Source organism: Palaemon carinicauda, chromosome 1, assembly GCF_036898095.1.
Source record: "Palaemon carinicauda isolate YSFRI2023 chromosome 1, ASM3689809v2, whole genome shotgun sequence".
Lineage (NCBI taxonomy): Eukaryota > Metazoa > Arthropoda > Malacostraca > Decapoda > Palaemonidae > Palaemon > Palaemon carinicauda.
Window position 1 is genome coordinate 145423359 of NC_090725.1, and position 8138 is coordinate 145431496.

Consider the following 8138-nt stretch of genomic DNA (forward strand, 5'->3'; position numbering starts at 1 on the left):
TCCTGCTGACCATACCTCAATATCATGATCCAATCCAGGCAATCAGAAGTAGCTACTAGCCAGCTACTTAATTTTAATAGAGCCTAAATACTCTTGATGCAACTCGTTTACCATATTCTCCCTCCAATGAATAATCATCTTGGATCTTCATAGGATATGACCTTATTAACTGCCCAATTCCTCTTTTCTGTGGAAAAACAGTTCCAACTCATCGTTAATTAACTTAGGCCAATCACATTCTAGAAAAAATAGTCCTTTATCAAACACAGGATTCTTAGCAGACCATTTACTAATCTTATTAGTAGTTTCTGGAGTTGTGTCAAGTGTGTTTACCAACTGGATCCATTCTGCACAAATGGGAATAGATTCATAGGCAAAAGCTAAAAGTTACCGACTTAAAGCATTAACTGTACCCAAAGATTTACCTAAACTATGATACAACTAAAAAGAATAGGCTTGTAGCATCAAAGATCATATCTGATTTGACTATAAGCCATTTCAGAAATAGGTTTATTTGTGTTTAACAGACCTAATAGAGGTTTGTGGTTGGAAATTAGGGAAAGGATATGGCCCCATAAATAGTGATGAAATTTCTTAAGTGAAAAAGGAGCTCAAAAAATTCCTTCTCAGTTTTAAGTTAATCATGCTCAGCTTTATCTTATGTTCAGGATGCAGAAAAAACTGGTAGCTCCTCACCATCTTTCTTCTGATAAAGCACTGCACGCAAACCATACTGTCAATGTATACTACTATAGTTAGCGAACATTCAAAATGAATTAAACAAGCATTCAGCAAAAGAGACTTAGATTCCTGGAATGCATGATAATGCTCCGCGTTTCACTTCCAATGCACATCCTTTCTCAAACGATCATTAAAAACTTCAAGAACAACAACTGCATTCACTAGAAATTCCCTGTAAAATTTAGATTACCAAGATAGCTTCACACCTGTGTGATGTTCTTAGGTTCAGAAGCATTTATTATAGCATCTAGCTTGTTTTTAGTAGGTCTTAAGCATGTCAGGTCAATAGTGTAACTCAAATACTCCACTTTCAACACCAAAAGAACTCTCAGTGGGATGCAATCTGTATCTAAGCTTCCTGACCAAGAGCCTCCCATGGACACTTATCATGTTCACTTGGGTTTGAACTCAACATCAAAATGTCATAAAAAAATACACACACACTAGAAATACTTTTTAACAAATCATTTACGGATTGCTGAAATATTCCCTGAGAACTAGCTATACTGAAACCCGAATGGTTGTAATGGAATAAACCAGTGCAGATATTTTGTAGTCAATAGATGCTATACAAAATATAATTAGTATAAGCATTAGTCATGTTTAGTTTAGTAATGTTTTTTTCACTAACCAAAGAAGCAAAATTGTGTTAATTCCAGGTACAGGGTATACTATAATCTCAGTTGCTTGGTTAATGGTTATTTGATAATATTTGCAAATATGTATGGTACTATTACTTCTTAGTACTGGCACAATACTTAGTGTGCCACAGGTTGAATTATAGCCTGCTACAACAACTTATTTAAGAGTTGCATTATCTTTAGCAAGTACAACATAGGGGAACTTACGAGCCTTGAAATACTTAGGTAATACAGAGTTCACCAAATCAAAGGAAACTTGTTTCTCAGAAAGTTCGTAGTTCCTCCTTAAATACATCAGGAAACTTGACCTCTACGGACCAGACTCATCCATGACAGCATGACCCAAACTATCAGCTATGGTAAGGCTAATACTTAGAGCTGGCAACAAATCATGCCCCAATAGATCAAGACTAGAATCATTAACAAAATCAATGGCTTGTTTCTCCAAGGCCAGTCATTGGAACTAATCTTCACCCAAATCTCCACACACAGGAAATTTAGAGCACCCAGTCTTTGAAGATATTATCTAGGATATAGCTTTAGGAAAACACTTCTGGAATTCTTGCGCATTGTTAAGGTGTGTACAACACCTATTTCTACTTTAAATATAACATAAGTGATATCACTCAGTTTTAGTGTGGCATAGTAAAGATCTTCCAAATTGAAAAATTAGTAGATATGTACTCACTGAGCACCTCATTACCAAAGTTTCTCATAGATCTAGATTCTACAGAACTTACAGCCAAGAGCAATGCTAATTTTGAGAAAAACACATTGGTAATACACCCTGTACACTTACTCAAGTAACATTCACAGTTTTTGATTGGGCAGTGGTTCCTCCAGGGGATTCTCCCACACTCACAACAAGGTCTTTCAGGATTTTTACCTTTCTTATATTTCTCCTTCCTTCCTTGCTTAAAATTTTACTTAGGAATGGAATTAGGCATAGAATTAGTATTTTTCATTGTATTTACCTCTTGACTGTGAGTATTCGATATCAGACCGAACTCCTTGACATCTAAAAGTGAGATTCTTCACTCTCAAAAGATTATGCTGGGTACCATACACCTGAAGACTCATAAAGTCAATCACACAGCATCTCCTCTAACCTATCTCTAAATTCACAAGTAATCGCTAGTGATTTAAGAGCTGTAACAAATGTGGATAAACTTTTATGGTGTTCCTGATACAAGAAATTCTTAATAAGTGTTGTGACCAACTGGTCAGAAGTACATGCCCTAGAGGCTATAGGACTAACTAAATCCTTCGCTAGGCCATACAGTTTAGGACCTATTAAAGAGTGGAACATAGGCAGCTGTCTGTTACTGGCAATATCATTTGCCACAGAACTCTATCAACATATGTAGATTTTTCTTGCTCTCATCATACAGCCCAACAATGCCATAAGTGCCACGCTCAAGACAGAATGAGTAAAACACGAGAGAAATTATATTAATTTGTCTAGATAACTTTTTGCATCAATACACTAAAATAGGTAGGGTTTAGTCATTTGTTCGGTTAGTCTAAAATGTATTAAGTCAGCGTAGGCACAACGTAAATTTCACAGACTAAGTAGCACCAAAACATCAATTCCAACAATAGCACGGTTAGATCTAGCTTGGGTAGGTAAATAAACTTAAGTTAGGCTTACCCACATGAATGCCACGGTCTAAGCTAAATGCGAGTATTCCTAGGCAAGATAATTAGCTATACAACCAGAGGTGGATGTATACACTACTCCAGAAAGCCATTGGGTGGTCACTAGTTTGTTAATACAACAATGACAACACCCGGGCATAATCATTATAAACGGTTACCAATAGTATCTAACATAATCAGGATACAACGGATTTGTCCTTATGAAATATACTAAATTGCACCACAAAAATTACTTGCTGTGGCCTTAGGTAGGGATTAAGGATATGTTAGTAAGGAATAAGATATGGAATCTAAGGCAATAATATAAGATATTTAGCCATGATTGTATAGAGCTTTGAGGTTTCTCTGTCCAACCAAATCATTGTGTTTCACACTCTACTATTAGAATAATACCAACCAAACACTTGCTATTTCTACTCAACAGAATAATAGAATAATAGAACACAATTTATTGTAATGTTTAGGTTAGAAAAATAGTATCAATTCTAACCAATAATGATAACATTAGAAATGAAAATTCTTTATCATACATACAAATATGTAGAGCAATTACTACTCTATTACAGCTACACTACCATTTTTGAGGCCAAGTATTCCGTTACTAATAGTTGCAGATATTTTGAGACTATTTACAACAGATCTTAGAAATACTTTCTAATTTCATAAGACAAATTGGTCATAAGCTATACTAAACACAAACCATAAGGACATGTTAATTTAGGGATTTGATTATTGTAGTAGGCCCATAGTGTGTATGTTGAACAGTTTACTATACCCTGCATGTAAGTTAGTGGTGGTTGTATATTATAATACTCTTTTTATTTTGCAGCCTTTAAACATGAGTGACAAAGCACAAGCTGCTATAGAAGATACGTTTTAAGGTCAGGAGTCTATCACCTGGAAGCAGTGTGTGGAATACCAGTCTGATGCTGAAAAAGAAGAGTCGGTGCAACATCTCTGAATAGACCCCTACCAGCATATGCTGACATATGGTAACCGAATCAAATACAAGCAACTTGGGTCAAGGTACATCATAAACATTCATGATCTGAGGACCAATCACCCTGAAACCTGCGAAGAGCTGCAAATAGGCAACATTTCAGTCATGAAAAATGACATTCCTTTTATATCCATGGGGGGTTGGGCGGCTATGAATACCAATCACATAACCAAACTGAAAAAAAGATTAATTCTGGGCTCATTGGTATCTAGAACAATGCTAATGCTAAACAGATTTTTCATAGTTACATCATATATCTGTTGTGTTGTAAAAGAGTTATAAATCCATTTTACTTAGAACCAGAAAAAACCAAAGAGCATCATGATCTGTCCTTGGGCCATGTACTGACAAAAAGGAGCATGATGTTATAAAGAAATCAAGGACGCCATATTGAAACACAGACACCATTTTGATATTGCAGGTGACAAGCTGCACAATGCAATCGCTCATGCTTCAATCCCTAACGAGTATGTAACAACAATCATGAATGCTGATGTGACTAGTCAATAGCTTTATAAAGACAAAGTGTCAAAGTGAATCAATGGAGATGTCAGCCTATGGACACCAGTAAAAAGGGAGAACAACAAGATGTTCATGTCTGCAAAAAAGACAACAGTTAAACTCTGAGACAAGACTGGAGCTAAAGAAGACCAATGACTTATAAGGCAGACTGATGTGGCCAGGTCCTGTAGAGACATAATCAGAGGGAAGCCATTGGGAACCATGAATTTACTCAAGCACCAAGATCCCTTTTTGTTCTAGATAGCACAATCCTGCCATGTCTGAACAAACTGAAGTTGATGCACTCCCCCAACAAGTTGGCAACAACAAAAGTTCTACAAGAAGATACCCAGGCAGGAAATAGGATGGACACTACACTGGATGATCAAAGTCGCAAGATAGGCCTAGTAGATGGAATGGTTCTCCTGCAGTATATATATATATATATATATATATATATATATATATATATATATATATATATATATATATATATATATATATAAGAAATCAGCCATCATAGTGACAGTCATAGATCTCAGTGAATGCTTCAATGCAGGCTGATGTCCTTCACATGAGATTATGGTGAAATCCTTGTTTTTAACATATATACTGGGGTGATTCTCTAAAGTGTGTTACCAGGAGTAAATGTAAACAAGGAAGAACACCTATACAGTATCAGGTCAGAGATCACACAAACATGAAACACATCCCAAATGAGCGGATTTTTTCACATAACAAGATGAGGGCTGACCTGACCTACTATCTTTCTGCAAAGACTCAAGAGTATTACAGTACAACACACAAACTGGTCATCACCTCTTCTTCAAGGTATACCAAGAGCAACAATGACTTTCTATTCCAGGACAACAATCATGAAGAAGATACACTGTCAAACTACCAGGTTATCATGGCATGATAGCAAAACCCATTGGATGCACAGATGATTTTCTTCTCCCTAGACATAGATGTCCTGGTGTTAGTCATACCTAACTATGACCTATGCTGAAGAACACGTCCATTTCCAGGGCTTCTGGGGTTATGGGGATAGAGCCAATATGAAGAGCCATAGGGACAGAAAGAACAAAAGCTTTACCAGCCTTCCATGCATTTACTAGCAATGACAACACTTGTTTAGGCAAAGTAACCATGCTGTAAAGTATATAAGAATGCATAAAAGAGATGAAGTTAGTTCACAACAGAACTGTGCTGGCCACTTTGGCTAGCTTTGTCTGTGCAGCCTATTCCTCCATAGGCATCTACAGTACACCAAGACCATCTCCGAAGTGCAAATGCTTCTCATCTGCAAGCATATGGCAGAAAGTGACCAGTTACCTCCTGCCCCTTAGAGTTATATGACAAATCCTTAGAGTCCATATTCAAATCAGTGCGCAGGGCCAGGCCAGCATTACTCAGAACGATCCTCAGTTAGATCCCTTGCAGAATGGCCACAACAAGTTGTCCGATAGCCAGCTGAGACCAAACATAACAGATACCCTTCCAGCTCCAAAGGCCATCATTGATATGGCTAGCTGCCAATGCAAAGAAAACTATTCTTCAATCTTCTGCCAATGTTTTTGCGGAACAAAGAACTTATCCTGCACCAATCTTTGCCAGTGCAGCAGTGAATGTCAGAATGGGAACACACAGAATAAGAGAAACTGATGTTAATGATTGTTCTACATGTAAAGACTCCTTGGCATTCTAAAAGATTATTAAACTCATTTATGTCATGAGGACTGAGGAGTATATTGGTTCTCAACGGACACTAACTTGTGCAACAAACGTCTGATCACCAGCCGCCCAGTGAGATACTACCACTGGAGAGTTATTGGGTCCTTTGACCGGCCAGACAGTACTACATTGGATCCTTCTCTCTGGTTACGGTTCATTTTTCTTGCCTACACATACACCGGATAGTCAGGCCTATTCTTTACATATTCTCCTCTGTCCTCATAAATCTGTCAATACTGAAATCACCAAACAATTTCTTCTCTCAAGGGGTTAACTTCTGCACTGTAATTATTCAGAGTCTACTTTCCTCTTGGTAAGGGTAGAATAGACTCTTTAGCTATGGTAAGCAGCTCTTCTAGGAGAAGGACACCCCAAAATCAAACAATTATTCTCTAGTCTTGTGTAGTCCCATAGCCTCTGTACCGTGGTATTCCACTGTCATAGGGTAGAGTTCTCTTGCTTGAGGGTACACTCGGGGACACTGTTCTATCTTAATTTTCTTCCTATTATTTTGTTGAAGTATTCATAGTTTATAAATGAATTATTTATCTTAATGTTGTTCCAGTTCTTAAAATATTTTATTTTAGTTGTTAATTACTTCACTTATTTCCTTGTATCCTTTCCTCACTGGGCTATTTTTCCTGTTGGAGCCCCTGGACTTAGAGCATCCTGTTTTTCCAACTAGGGTTGTAGCTTAGCAAGTAATAATAATAATAATAATAATAATAATAATAATAATAATAATAATAATAAATGGAATATTTCAGTCAAACAAGTTTCTGGTTGATTATAGCTAGTTTAGATGGATACCATTTTATGCCATGCCGCTGAAAATGGTGGTTTAGCTGTCAAAATCATATGTTCATGCTATTTAGAAGTTGAGGCATTAAAAATACATTTTCTTACGGCAGCCGATTTGTAAAATCGAAAATGGCGACTATGTAAGTATTAGGGCAAATGGAAACATTGTATTTTCTGATTGGTAATACAATAAAGTTCCAAAAAATGCATAGTTTCAATACTCAAGAAAAATCTGGCAAAATTAGGCTACATAGAGAACCTGACAAATAAATATTAAAAGAAAGTTATAAACTGGGCTATTGATACTGGAATTCGTTTTGTAAGTGGTGTCTACAAAAGTTTCGTTGAACCATCTTTAAAATGCATCTATTGTTTGAACGTTTGAATACCAATAATATAATAATTTGACCATGAGGGAGACCCTTCATATTGAAGTAGTGAATGATTCTTTCGAATTAAAATTCCCGATAACATAATAACAAGAATCTCAAAATTTTCAATTTGGTTTTTAGCATTAAAATCACAGTAGCTTCGATTTCTTATATAATAAAAAATGCGAAGTATCCAAAATTGTAGGACCATAACGTACCATATGCGCAGTTGGAAATCCCCGAGATATTAATTTAACCATTTATCCTAAGAGGCTAACCATCGCTACCTTAAATGGATCGGTTTATAAATTTGCATGTTGGACATAACTTACGCACACGCATTTGCGTCAGTGCACGTTTTAACTTATGTAGCCTTTAGTTTAAGATATTCATAAATACGTTGCCTAATATCTTAACAAAAGTCATTTTAGGCTACATTAAGCTGCCATTTTAAATGGATGGGTGTATGAAATTTAGCCCATATGGATTCAGCGCTGAGGTGGAGCTAGGTGGAAAACTCCTAAATTGTTCTTCGAAGTAAAAGAGGCTGTTGGACAACAAGAGGGAAGGATGGAAGCGGGGACGGAGGTCAAGTAGAAGGCTAGAAATACTATGGGTGCAGCTAATTTGATATCAAATGCCCAAAACTAGATTTCAAGTTCATCGTAGAGTTTAAAGTGATTGTAAATA